Raw genomic sequence first — 15,353 nt, forward strand, 5'->3', positions numbered from 1 at the left:
CCACTGACATTAGAGATCTCGGAGTAGGCAGCAACAGAGGGTACCACCCTCCTTGGACTGATCTGGGTACTGTCGTCAGACTGCTGGGTGGTGGCCGTTGCTACCTCCTCTTCCTCATCCGATGCCAAGAATGGCTGCGCATTAGTAAGGTCTTGGAAGGGATTGGAAAATAATTCCTCTGACTCGAGTGGAGGGGCTATGGTGGTGGTGGTGGTGGTGGTGGTGTCTTTGGGGTGCACATGTAGTGTCCCACTAGGTAAATGTGGGCACTACACAAGGGTTAATTGGGCCACATTGTTCTCCACCTCCTGTGGGACAGGGTCATTGTATTTTATATGTCATTTTAATGTATAATGTCATTTTATTTATGTGCATTTCCTAGTTACCAGGCCTATTAGGGGTGTAATTCCTCCTCCTAGACAGAAGAGGGAGCTAGGGAACCCCCTAGTATAAATAGCCAGGTCCGGACCAGAGAGGGATGTCAGTCAGAGTTGTGGATTCCTGAAGTCAGTGTGCACCCTAGGCAGAGGGTAGCTGGGATCCAGCCTCTGATATGCAGCTAGATAGCCCAAGCTTCTAGTTGCCACCAGGAGAGGGTTTACCTCCTGAGAAACCTGAAGTTCCCACAGGAGTACAGAGCAGAGCTATTGTTCCAGCCAAGCAGAGAGCTGAAGGGCAGAAGTATATATACACTGCTCAAAAAAATAAAGGGAACACTTAAACAACACAATGTAACTCCAAGTCAATCACACTTCTGTGAAATCAAACTGTCCACTTAGGAAGCAACACTGAGTGACAATCAATTTCACATGCAGTTGTGCAAATGGGATAGACAACAGGTGGAAATTATAGGCAATTAGCAAGACACCCCCAATAAAGGAGTGGTTCTGCAGGTGGTAACCACAGACCACTTCTCAGTTCCTATGCTTCCTGGCTGATGTTTTGGTCACTTTTGAATGCTGGCGGTGCTTTCACTCTAGTGGTAGCATGAGACGGAGTCTACAACCCACACAAGTGGCTCAGGTAGTGCAGCTTATCCAGGATGGCACATCAATGCGAGCTGTGGCAAGAAGGTTTGCTGTGTCTGTCAGCTTAGTGTCCAGAGCATGGAGGCGCTACCAGGAGGAAGGCCAGTACATCAGGAGACGTGGAGGAGGCCGTAGGAGGGCAACAACCCAGCAGCAGGACCGCTACCTCCGCCTTTGTGCAAGGAGGAACAGGAGGAGCACTGCCAGAGCCCTGCAAAATGACCTCCAGCAGGCCACAAATGTGCATGTGTCTGCTCAAACGGTCAGAAACAGAATCCATGAGGGTGATATGAGGGCCCAACGTCCACAGGTGGGGGTTGTGCTTACAGCCCAACACCGTGCAGGACGTTTGGCATTTGCCAGAGAACACCAAGATTGGCAAATTCGCCACTGGCGCCCTGTGCTCTTCACAGATGAAAGCAGGTTCACACTGAGTACATGTGACAGACGTGACAGAGTCTGGAGACGCCGTGGAGAACGTTCTGCTGCCTGCAATATCCTCCAGCATGACCGGTTTGGCATTGGGTCAGTAATGGTGTGGGGTGGCATTTCTTTGGAGGGCTGCACAGCCCTCCATGTGCTCGCCAGAGGTAGCCTGACTGCCATTAGGTACCGAGATGAGATCCTCAGACCCCTTGTGAGACCATATGCTGGTGCGGTTGGCCCTGGGTTCCTCCTAATGCAAGACAATGCTAGACCTCATGTGGCTGGAGTGTGTCAGCAGTTCCTGCAAGACGAAGGCATTGATGCTATGGACTGGCCCGCCCGTTCCCCAGACCTGAATCCATTTGAGCATATCTAGGACATCATGTCTCGCTCTGTCCACCAACGTCACGTTGCACCACAGACTGTCCAGGAGTTGGCAGATGCTTTAGTCCAGGTCTGGGAGGAGATCCCTCAGGAGACCGTCCGCCACCTCATCAGGAGCATGCACAGGCGTTGTAGGGAGGTCATACAGGCACGGGGAGGCCACACACACTACTGAGCCTCATTTTGACTTGTTTTAAGGACATTACATCAAAGTTGGATCAGCCTGTAGTGTGTTTTTCCACTTTAATTTTGAGGGTGACTCCAAATCCAGACCTCCATGGGTTGAAAAATTTGATTTCCATTTTTTTTATTTTTGTGTGATTTTGTTGTCAGCACAATCAACTATGTAAAGAACAAAGTATTTCAGAAGAATATTTAATTAACTCAGATCTAGGATGTGTTATTTTTGTGTTCCCTTTATTTTTTTGAGCAGTGTATATATCAAGCAAGGAGTCATATACGAGAGGAAGGTTCCCTAACCAAGGATAAAGCCAGCAATCGGGCATACGGGCCTTGGGATAAATACAGACAGGATTCTGAGGAAAAGTGCAGCCTGATCTGTAAGTGTTTAACCCTCTGAGTATCTTGCAAGAACATTGTGCCTGCCATTGGATGTAAAGCCTGCCTGTTACCTTCTTGTACATGTGGAACTGAACAAAAGACTGTATATAGTTAACTGTTTCAGTAAAAGGAAGTTTTGGTTCACTGCAACGTGTGTTCCTCAATTATTCCTACAATAAACCGGTGTGCCACCGTTACCGGCACTGGCGTCACGAACTTAAAGGGATCTTGGCACCGGCACATTAAACCTGCAACACCCAGGGCACCTCACCTACCACCCGGCCTGGTCCCTATACACAGAGAGTGCCCCAGAGGATCCATGTGCCAGCCTCTCCATCACTGCTGTATGCTTGCCCAGGGTCCTTCATAAACTGTGAGTAACCAAGAGCAACCCTCGTTTGCCTATTAACCATGACCTCACCATCGCAATACCCTGCAGGGCTGCGTACTGCATATTTTGGCGTCACGAACAGGATGCGATCATTCCTACGCCATTGTGGAATATAAACTGTGTGCCAATATTGCCCATAAAGTGATAAAGCCCTATATGTTTATTTTCAAATTGCTGGGTCAAGAACTGTGAAAAATCATGGTGTGAAAACTGTATTTTCATGGACTGTTTTCTTTTAAGTCACCGCTTGCTGTCAGTGAATGGACAGCGTTGTACTTAAAGATGGCCGCCTAAGCTGACTGAAATAATTTCTGCGTCATCTCTGCATTTTGTTGGCGGGAAAAATTGCCACCGTCTGCTGAAAAAGCAGGAAAGACTGGATGTCCGCACCACCGCCTTATCAACTTATTTGCATGTCTGCCAGTATGGACTCCGCCTCCCCCATGTTGGAGTACCTGGGGGGCGGCCTCCCTGAGCAGTGGGAGGCCTTGTGTGCTGTACTGGATGCCGCCCTGTCACTCTCCAGAGAAGGATCGAGCATGCTGGAGAGTGAGGATTGCTCTGATTTGATGGCTTCACCTGTTGTCCCGAATATGGAATCTACCATGCTGGAGAAGGAAGAAGCACCACCGGCCTATACTCCGGGACCGGAGAGGCCTCCCTGCCTGCCACAGGGATCGCAGCCCAAGCCGTATTTTGGCTCATGGAAAGACTTTGCTCGACCCAGTGTGCAATGGTCGGCACTGATGGCCGAGATACGAGATGCGGCCATACAAAAGACTACGCGCAAGAAGATCTACTTTGAAGAACTTGCCAAGACAGTCTATGAGCGCCACGCAGATACTCAACCCCGCCTGGAATGGAGGATGGGGGTAGTGGTGGCATTTGACAAGAGCCGGGGGTTCGGCTTTATCAAGAACTATTCCACCGGCAGAGACCTCTTTGTAAACCGGAGGTCTGTCAAGCACAGCTACCTGCCGGAGCGTCTACACAACCTCCGCGAAGGAGAAGAGGTGGAGTTTACCCCCGCTGAGGGCCTGAGAGGTCCATACGCCACGGCTGTAGCCCGTCCCAAGCAGGGACCTGAAGATTGGGAGGAGCCCGAAGAGCCCATCAGCCCGGAACGTGAGCCCGAGTGCCCGGGTAACCGGCACACAACACCTACCAGGAAAGGGGTTCCTTCACCGGCCCGAATGTTTTTTGGCAAGCTACCGTATTGGAAAAGAGGGTGAGTCCTTATCCCTCACCTGAATTGCCCCGCCGGGAAAAGACTCAAGCGGAGATAGAGAACGCGAGGGAGTTCCAGGAAACCCTAGATGCCATGCGAAAAGAGAAAAGAGGCGAACCTGCACCCGAACCTAATGCAACTGTGCCGGAGACCTGCGGTGAAGCAGCGTCTGAGAGACTGGAGGATCAAATAGCCAGGTTAGAGATCCACCTTCATGGCCTGCGCCAGCTTGTCGCGTCCAGAGCGGCACCGATACCTCCAGACGCTGGTGATCCCCCAAAGAACTCAAATGTCCCCGAGCCTGCAGTCAGAGTTCCTTTCCCCGCCAGCTCGGCGATTCCCATAGCTGTGCCCGCCGCTGCGGCACCTGAGAAGCTGTGTTACGCAAGGAGTCGGGTCCGTCACTTGAAGCCAGTGACACCCAGACCCATGGAGCCTCTGACAGTGTTAACCCCCAGGCCCATTGGGCCTATACCAGTGACAGGCCCATTTATGTTACAATTGCCTGCCAATACCATTTTGTGGGCCCAGCCACACATGGATCCCCGTTTCAGGCCAAGATTCCAAGCAGAGCCAGGATGTACCACCACTGATGAACAGTGTGAGCTTGATACATACCTGTAAGTAGGCCTGCTTGGCCATGTTTTGTTGTGCTGATGGACCCTCACAGTGAACTTAACTGTTTCAGGACAGGAGTCCTTTGTTTTGGCCACAAGAGCTGCTGCCAGTTACCCACGGCCCAGTGGTAGTTGAAAACCACTGAGTATACCAAGTGCTCTACTGCCATCCTCTTACCAGGACATCCTGCCTGCTTTAAAGTGCCAAACCCAGTTTTCCCTGTTATCTTTGCACTTTACCCTTTTAACCCCCTTTTCAGGTTGAGTAGGGGATATTGCAGCACTATTTTTATATACCAGGACTTTCCAGGGAAAAATATCCCTGGGATATGGACTTTTTGTGTTGTGATTTTTATATGCAAATCTTAATTCAAGAAATGTGCCCAGAGATGACCACAGTACTTGTTGGCCTCTGAGATGCTGTTTTATGTTATAGGACTATTGTATTTTATCATTATGGCCTATCCTGGTTATTCCTGATACGCTGTACCAGGTCAGCGCCCCTGTTCCCTATACTATCCTGAGTGAAGAGAACGACGCCCCTTTTCACCGAACTTGTTCCTTTGCCAGCGGAGCTGCCTGATATATATATGTATTGCAAATGTAGATATGTGTGCCTGCTTTGCATTTTTTGTCTTTCAGGTTGCAGTTTCCAGCTGGGCGGGCCCCTTGTGTTGCGCCGAGGACGGGCAACGTCAAAGCAACAGGGTATGTAGTATCCCACTACGTAAATGTGGGCACTACACAAGGGTCAATTGGGCCACGTTGTTCTCCACCTCCTGTGGGACAGGGTCATTGTATTTTATGTGTCATTTTAATGTATAATGTCATTTAATTTATGTGTATTTCCTAGTTACCAGGCCTATTAGGGGTGTAATTCCTCCTCTTAGACAGAAGAGGGAGCCAGGGAACCCTCTAGTATAAATAGCCAGGTCCAGACCAGAGAGGGAGGTCAGTCAGAGTTGTGGATTCCTGAAGTCAGTGTGCACCCTAGGCAGAGGGTATCTGGGATCCAGCCTCTGAAATGCAGCTAGATAGCCCAGGCTTCTAGTTGTCACCAGGAGAGGGTTTACCTCCTGAGAAACCTGAAGTTCCCACAGGAGTACAGAGCAGAGCTATTGTTCCAGCCAAGCAGAGAGCTGAAGGGCTAAAGTATATATATATATATATATATATATATTAAGCAAGGAGTCATATACGAGAGGAAGGTTCCCTAACCAAGGATAAAGCCAGAAATCGGGCATACGGGCCTTGGGATAAAGACAGACAGGATTCTGAGGAAAAGTGCAGCCTGATCTGTAAGTGTTTAACCCTCTGAGTATCTTGCAAGAACATTGTGCCTGCCATTGGATGTAAAGCCTGCCTGTTACCTTCTTGTACATGTGAGAGTCAAGATTTTAACTTCTCCTGTAGTACAATGTCAATTAGGAGCCTCATGTACATTCTCTTTGTTCTAAGATCAATTAGTGAAAGAAAGGAGGAGTTAAGTTGCTATTTTTCAAATGTGCCAATCAACTCAGGAATAAAGTTAGTAAACTACTCCCTTTTTGTCACAGAGCCAATAAACTTGCATCTAGGACCACCCATTTGTCTACCTCATGTTGCCTATATAAGTGTATGTAACTGTAATAAAGGATGAGATATTTTCCATGATACCAGCCTGCATTGGTCTCATTAGAGAAAGCTGTATGAGCTCATACTTATAATTCTAACTGATTTGGAGCCACACAAAAGAAGAAGTTGTGTCGTAGATTTTGCGACGACAAAATTGGCGCCCGAACAGGGACCGACGACTTGCATAACTTCCGATTCAAACGCCAGGAGAGGACTTGCGTAAAACCATCAGACGAGGCATAAACTGCAGTAAGGTAAGAAGCTTTTATTCTTACAACCTCCTCTGAGTCTTTTGCCCAAGTGTTTTCTCAAGAGTTGAATTGGTGTTATTGCGATATAAGGGTTCAAGTTATAGCTGATCTGTCCGTTAAAAAGAACCTGTTGAAATATTCCTTCTTTGTGTGGTGGAACATGCTGAAACTAAACTGAAGTTGTTACACAGCTGAGCCGGATATCCTGTGACGTAGATTTGGTTCCCAGTCAAGGTTCTGACGAAAAGGGTTAATACCAATTGCCATAGGCAATTGGAAGTTATTAAGATTTTGTATCCCGGTGAATTGACTAGGGGTCTTCACTTTGAGAGATTGTGGGGTCAATACTATTATATCATTTGAGCTTTGTGCAACTGCGCTTAAGTTTGTGGGTTCGGTGGCGATTACTTATAGTAATTGGATTCCGTTTGAGCTTTGTGCAACTACGCTTAAGTTTGCGGGTTTGATAAGTAGCAATTGTTAGAGCTTTGTGCAACTACAATAATGGGAAATTCGAATGTTGCAGGACAGAGTGAAAAAAGGTTAACAGCGGCTCAGTTGATGAGAGAAAGAGAAGGAAAAGTTTCAGTAACTAAGTTAAAATCGTTCATGCAGGCAATTGGTATGCATGAAACTGGAAGATTAAATGAAAGCTTATGAAAAAATATATTACAAGAAAAAAAAGGGTGGCTGAGAGATAATAATAGGCTGGTGCAAGCAGAGTTATGGTGGAAGTTGTCTGCAGATGTGACTGATGGAAAATTGAAAGAAATTGAGAAGAATGGTCAATATTGGTATAGTAAGATGGAGGATTTGGGTGTGGTAAGTAACAAAGAACAGAACAGTTTGCCATGCGGCATCCCTTCCCCCGCCACCTCTGTTGTAAGTAATCCTGGGTCTTGTGGTCCAACAAACAATGCTATTGCTTCTTGTGTTAGTTCCTCCTCTACACCAGGTGCTGGAATGTGCTTATCAGCACCACCCACTGTGCCTTCTGCTCCCTCTAGGCTTTCCCCACCCCCTAAAACTCTTACCATAGAGCAGCAACCGCCTCCCTATGGGGGATGGATGTGTGTGTGCAATCACAGGAATGCTGAGACAAATAGCATATGTGTTGTCTGTGGATTTCAAAGACAGGACATAATTCCCAACACTGGATTATATCCAGTGATGTCTGCCAATAACCCTTCCCAATTGTATGTCCCATCAGTTAAAAATGTACCTGCAGTGATTGCCCCTATGATGCCTGCTAGAAATATTCCAGACCAGTCTACTCAATCTAGGAATGCACCCATTTTAAGTCCGACTTCAGACTTAAGTGGATTTCTATCACAGGAAAGTATAGGGTATCCAGCATCATTTTTGGATATGCGAAACCTGATGCACCCAGTTTCCCCTGTTATATCATCTACGCCAAATCCACCTCGACCTAATCTATCCTATTGTACGCCCAGGTACCTTAACCCTGGAGCTGCTCCTCTCAGAGGTCCAAATGACATCCCTGATGAGCCTGTGTATCGCCCTTGGTCCCCTAGTGAGATGCTGGCCATGATGAGTAGAATCCCCAATCCAGAGGACTTACCCATGCCGTTCTGTAGAGAGTTAGCGAAGATACGGAAAGCTTTCTCATGTTGCTGGAGGGATTTAGAAGATTTAGTCCAGTGTAAAGCTGGTGACTCCTTCTCTCAGATTATAGCCTCTGCAGTGGGATGTTATGAGGGAGATGATACTACTTTGTTGTCCGGTGAACGATACATAGTAAGACTCACGGAATGGGGGAGAAAGCGATTAGGTGATCAGTCTGTTACGTTGTCGGATATGCATCAGGATAAAACGGAAAGTGTGGAGAAATTCTACACTAGACTCCAGCAAAGATGGGTGGATTTGGGCTTTGAGTATACTTCAGACATGCATGAGAGAATTTTGAGTGCTGCTTTTGTGGATGGTCTTAGGGAAAGCATTCGCAAGGGTCTGGTATCAGCTAGGCCTGAATGGAGAACTATACAGCCCTCCATTTTGTTACAAGTAGCAAAGGGGGTAGAGTCTGAATTCAACAAAAGACCGAAGGCAGGTGTGGCCGCATACCAGCACTTTCCCCAAAAAGGGGGAAGGAACGCAAAGTATCGCTTAAGATGTTTTAACTGTGGCAAGGTGGGGCACTTTATGCGGGATTGCCAAACTCCTAATCCATGGGAGGAAGAAGAGGAGGAGAGAGCTCAGCCCCCTCAAATGCGACGCCCATAGGGAGTTGGCAATCCAGAGTCAAATGCTGTGCCCCTACTAAAAATTCAAACCTTAGGGCCTGCCCCAGTTGTCTCCTTGGCAATCAATGGGGGGGAGCCCATCCCCTTTTTGATTGACACTGGAGCAGCCAAAACTGTTATTCGCAGCAAACACGTAAAAAGATCCCTCATGTCTGAAGATAGTATTCCATGTGTAGGAGTAGATGGTAATGAGGTTCCTACTCCTCTAACAAAGCCAATACAAATTGCATTTGCCCCAAACCAACAAATGCTAAGTCGCCTCTTAGTCAGTGACACCGCCCCTGTTAATTTGCTAGGAGCAGATGTGTTGCAGAGAATATATGCGCAGATAACATATCTTCCTGATTGTACTGTGAAGTTACAAGGCAAACTAGGAGAAGAGGATATATGTCTCCTAGCAGCCTGTGATTATAATCCATTCCACATGTACGTGTCTACACTCTCTGAAGAGGGCGTGTCCCTTCTGCTGCAACAATTACCTGCACATCTGTGGGCCTCCGGACTTACAGATGTTGGCCGTTTATCTGTCCCTCCAATGATGATAGAACGTAAACCTGGTGCTCCTTTACCTCGGAAGGCACAATATCCCCTCAGTATACAACAAACGGATGCCATCACCAAAATAGTACGTGATTTTGTCAATAATGGGGTACTAATTGAAACCACCTCTCCATGTAACACTCCCTTGTACCCCATTAAGAAAAGGGGGGAAAAAGGTCAGCCAGTGCAGTATAGAATGGTACATGATCTTAGGGCTGTTAATGAGGCTACAGTTTTTAATACCCCTGTGGTACCAAACCCACATACATTGTTGGCACAGATTCCCCACAGCGCCACCCATTTCACTGTGGTGGATCTTGCAAATGCATTTTTCTCAGTTCCATTACATCCAGATTGCAGATATCTTTTTGCTTTCACACATGACAGGAAGCAATACACCTGGACGGTCTTAGCACAAGGTGCCCATAATTCCCCCAGTATGTACAGTACTGCCTTAGCCCAGGTTTTAGCAGATTGGCCCATTCCATCAGAAGGAGTTGTCTTACTCCAATATTTAGATGACTTACTTCTTTGCTGCCCGGGAGAGGAGGTGTGTAAACAAACTTCGTTGTCTCTTCTCACCTTCCTGGCTGCAAATGGCTGTAAAGCTTAACGCAAGAAGCTTCAATTCTGTTGTACCACTGTCACCTTTCTAGGGCACTGTATATCTGCCGGGATTAGACATCTCACCCCAGACCGTATAACTGCAGTCCAACAAATTCCTTTGCCTACTACTGTGGGGGCTCTGAGAATTTATTTGGGTCTAGTCTCATACTGTAGGCCTTGGATCAGAAATGCCTCTGCTCTTTTGCAACCCTTGTATGATTGTCTCACCTCTCTTCCTTTTTCATTGACAGATAAGGCCGTGGAGAACTTTCATACATTAAAACTAGTCATCAATTCCACACCAGCATTGGGTCTACCGGACTACAATAAAGATTTCAGACTTTATTGCACTGAATGTCTTGGCCACGCTTCAGCTGTTCTCACACAAGCTAGGGCTGGCCAACAGCGTCCAGTGGCGTATTACTCTGCCAGACTCGATCCAGTGGCTAGAGGAGCGCCATCTTGTGTCCGTGCGGTAGTGGCTGTACAACTCATGCTTGACAAAAGCTCTGAGATTGTGCTCAATTATCCAATCACTGTTTTTGTCCCTCATGACATCTCGGCCATTCTCACACAAGTACAGCCTAAACACCTGTCCACTGCCAGACACCTTAGACTAGAATGTGCACTACTTATGCCACCAAATGTCACCATCAGAAGGTGCACAACTTTGAATCCAGCTACTCTGCTGCCTCTGGAGGGGGGAGGGAGTAGTAGTATGAGTCATCTAGCTGAATATCTTCCTGACCTGGAAGATAAACACGACTGTCTCCAATTAATGTCCCAAGAGACAGCAGGGTTTGATCACGTGGTAGATACTCCCTTAGAAAACCCAGATTTAGAGCTCTTTGTGGATGGATCGCGGTATGGTGTCCAGGGGAAGTTTTATACTGGGTATGCAGTTGTCACTCAGAACGATACAATAAAAGCGGAATCACTGCCCTCTCACATGTCTGCACAGGAAGCTGAACTTAAGGCTTTGGAAGAGGCCTGCAGGTATGCGGAGGGAAAAACTGCAAACATCTATACAGATTCCAGGTATGCTTTTGGGATCACCCATGATTATGGTCCAATTTGGAAGGCTAGAGACTTCCTTACAGCAAATGGCAAGCCAATTAAAAATGGCAAAGGGGTGAAAGCCTTAATGGGCGCTCTGCTGTTGCCAACGAGGGTGGCCATTATGAAAATTAAAGGCCATTTGTCAGGAAAAACCCTTGAAGCTCGGGGAAATCATAGAGCTGATCTGGCAGCAAAAGCTTCTGCACAGAAACCCAGAGATGATCCTGTAGGGATAGCAGTAGTACAAGAGCAAATTTCCCTGCCAGTCAACTATGAAACATTAAAAACCTTACAGTCTCAAGCAACCACTGAGGAAAAGGCAGTATGGATAGAGAAAGGAGCTGTGATGACCCCAAAAGGAACATGGCAACTTAGAGGAAAGCTGTGTTCGCCACGTGCTTTGTTCCCAGTCACAGCCCAGGCCACTCATGGGAATACTCACCTGTCCAAAACTGCCATGACTGCTCTTGTTAATAGTCACTGGTATGCCCCAGGATTCAGTGTAACTGCAGCCAAATTCACTCAGGCTTGTATGATTTGTGCACATCACAACATAGGAAGGACAGTAAAAACACCTTTGAGGCACACTCCCAGGCCCGATTTTCCCTTCCAAAGACTGCAAATAGATTACATCCAACTACCCAAAGTGGGGACCCTAGAATACGTCTTGGTATGTGTAGATCTGTTTTCAGGGTGGCCAGAGGCCTATCCTGTGGCCAAAGCCACTGCACAAAACACAGCCAAGAAACTTCTGAATGAGATAGTTTGCCGGTATGGGGTCCCAGAGACAATTGAGAGTGACCGAGGTTCTCACTTTACAGGGGAGGTCATGCGTGAAATTATGGGAGCCCTGGGTATTGAACAAGCCTTCCATACTGCGTATTACCCACAAAGCAGCGGTAGAGTAGAGCGACTCAACGGGACAATTAAATCAAAAATACAGAAGGCCATGGCTGAACTGAATAGGCCATGGACAGAGTGTCTACCCTTGGCACTCTTCTCCATCCGGTATACACCTAACCGGAAGACAGGCCTGAGTCCATATGAAGTACTCTTTGGGAATGCCCCTAGACTAGGACTCTATTTTCCACAACAACTCCAGATGCAGCATAATAGTCTTTCAAAGTACGTTATCTGTCTTACTAACAGACTGTCTAATGTGTATTCCCAAGTTTTTGCTTCTCTTCCAGATCCAGACAGCATAGAGGCAACTCATTCTCTACAACCAGGAGATTGGGTAGTGGTGAAACGACACGTGCGGAAAGTTCTAGAACCACGATTTGAGGGTCCACATCAAGTACTGTTAACCACCGCCACTGCTGTCAAGTTGGAAGGAAAGCCTAATTGGGTCCACGCATCACACTGCAAAAAAGTACCAGAACCTCAAGTGCTGGAATGACTGCAAGGGCCGTAATATCTTTTCATGTCTTACTGTTCATTTTATATTGTACAGGGGAAAATGCACAGTCAGATCAAATCCAAAATTCCATATTTAGAACAATATTAATACAAGGGAATCAGAATACAATTACATCTCCTACAGCTTCACCCATGATTGACAAAATGGCCTTAGAGACAGGGTTTTCAGACACAAATGTATGGCTAGAATGGATCCACTATACGGTTCTTTCCCAGAAGCGATCCAACTGCATAGCATGTGCTGCAGCTCGACCTCATTTGGGTACGGTACCTTTCCCTTTGAGTGAGGTTACCGATCCTGAGGGTTTCAAGTGCATCCTTAAGATGTACACTGAAACCATTCCCAGTAATGACACCTCCCGCTGCAGGACATTAGAATTACTCTATCCTATTGTTCATGATAAAGATCATATGGGTTTCGGTATAACGCCATACCCTGGAAATTATACCTGTTTCAATCGTAATGGTACAGGCAAAGACATTGGTGTTTTCCCTCCAGGATATTGTTCCTATAACATCTATCTAAATGAGACAAGTAGTGACTCTGATGCTTACCCTGACAAATGGTTTGTCCACCAAGGTTATCAACATGCGGATATCTGGTGGTTGTGTGGAGACCTGAAGCTCCGACCCAGGATACGAAGGGAATGGATTGGCCAATGTACCTTGATTAAGGTGCTGATGCCATTTGTTCTATTTTCGACTCTTGAGTGGGAGCAAGTCAGTACGCAAGCCAATGTCCGGTCACGGCAAAGGAGGTCACTCCCTACAGCTTTTGATTCTCATGTATACATAGATGCTATAGGAGTCCCTAGAGGAGTTCCTGATGAATTCAAGGCTAGAAACCAGATAGCTGCTGGTTTCGAATCAATACTTCCAATAATTGGCGTAAATAAAAATGTAGGATGGATTAACTATTTGTACAGTATTATAATCAACAGAGATTCGTAAATTATACCCGAGATGCAGTGAAAGGAATATCGGAACAACTGAGCTCTTCATCGGTGATGGCGTTACAGAATCGACTGGCCCTCGACATGATCCTGGCGGAAAAAGGAGGCGTCTGCAAGATGATCGGAAGTTCCTGCTGCACCTTCATTCCGAACAACACTGCCCCTGACGGAAGCATCACAAAGGCTTTGAATGGACTGACTTCTTTATCGAATGAACTAGAGGAAAACTCTGGAATCAACAACCCCATTACTTCATGGCTAGAACAGTGGTTTGGTAACTGGTCTAATGTGTTAGCCAATATGTTAATGACACTGGTGGTAGTACTTGTGGTAGTGGCATTAATAGGGTGTTGTGTGATTCCTTGTTTTAGAAAAATTGTTTTTAAAATGTTCAACTCAACCACACCTGCAACAACCATGTACATACATTGTGAAACTGACAGACCTAAAGATTATTTGGAGAACCTCTTTGAGGAACGCGATTCCGTCCTAAAACAAATAAAATCTTGTTGATAGTTGCGGAATAAATAGAACCAGATGAAGGCAAACCCGAAAGGGAGTTGGGGGGACCTGGTGAAGCAATAAGGAAAGTCCAGCTCTTCGCCGTTTAGGGCGTTGGGAGAGTACCTCACATTGCTTATTCATCTTGTATCTATTTACCGCAAAAAGGAGGGATTTGTGAGAGTCAAGATTTTAACTTCTCCTGTAGTACACATTTGTCTCCACTAGATGGCAAATGTCAATTAGGAGCCTCATGTACATTCTCTTTGTTCTAAGATCAATTAGTGAAAGAAAGGAGGAGTTAAGTTGCTATTTTTCAAATGTGCCAATCAACTCAGGAATAAAGTTAGTAAACTACTCCCTTTTTGTCACAGAGCCAATAAACTTACATCTAGGACCACCCATTTGTCTACCTCATGTTGCCTATATAAGTGTATGTAACTGTAATAAAGGATGAGATATTTTCCATGATACCAGCCTGCATTGGTCTCATTAGAGAAAGCTGTATGAGCTCATACTTATAATTCTAACTGATTTGGAGCCACACAAAAGAAGAAGTTGTGTCGTAGATTTTGCGACGACATACATGTGGAACTGAACAAAAGACTGTATATAGTTAACTGTTTCAGTAAAAGGAAGTTTTGGTTCACTGCAACGTGTGTTCCTCAATTATTCCTACAATAAACCGGTGTGCCACCATTACCGGCACTGGCATCACAAACTTAAAGGGATCTTGGCACCGGCACATTAAACCTGCAACACCCAGGGCACCTCACCTACCACCCGGCCTGGTCCCTATACACAGAGAGTGCCCCAGAGGATCCATGTGCCAGCCTCTCCATCACTGCTGTACGCTTGCCCAGGGTCCTTCATAAACTGTGAGTAACCAAGAGCAACCCTCGTTTGCCTATTAACCGTGACCTCACCATCGCAATACCTTGCAGGGCTGCGTACTGCACACACAGCAGAGAGTGAGGAGGTTGCAGGTAGAGCGGATGAGGATGGTGCAGAAGTGGAAGGCTGAGTGAGCCACTCAACCAACTCTGGTGCGCCCTTTGAAGTTATAGCATGCGCCTTCTCCAACTTTCCACTTAGGCTCCGGCCTGGTGCACCTGCCCGACCCCTACCATCCCTGCGGAACGGTCTGCCTCTTCCTCTGCCTGTCATTTTCTAGATAACCCTCTGCCTAAGTCTGTAGAGAAGAGCAGTATTTGTGGAAGAAGGTATATCGCACCCCTTAATCAGTATTTGGTGGAAAAAGGCATATAGCAATAGCACCCCTCAATCAGTATTTTGCGTGAGAAGGTATATGGCACCCCTCAATCAGTATTTGGCAGAAACAATTATATAGCACCCCTCAATCAGTATTTGGCGGAAACAGGTATATGGCACCCCTCAATCAGTATTTGGTGGAAACAGGTATATGGCACCCCTCAATCAGTATTTGGTGGAAGCAGGTGTATCGCAGCCCTCAATCAGTATTTGGTGGAAGAAGGTATATAGTAATAGCA

This window comes from Bufo bufo, chromosome 10 (assembly GCF_905171765.1).
Source record: "Bufo bufo chromosome 10, aBufBuf1.1, whole genome shotgun sequence".
In the NCBI taxonomy this organism is placed as follows: Eukaryota; Metazoa; Chordata; class Amphibia; order Anura; family Bufonidae; genus Bufo; species Bufo bufo.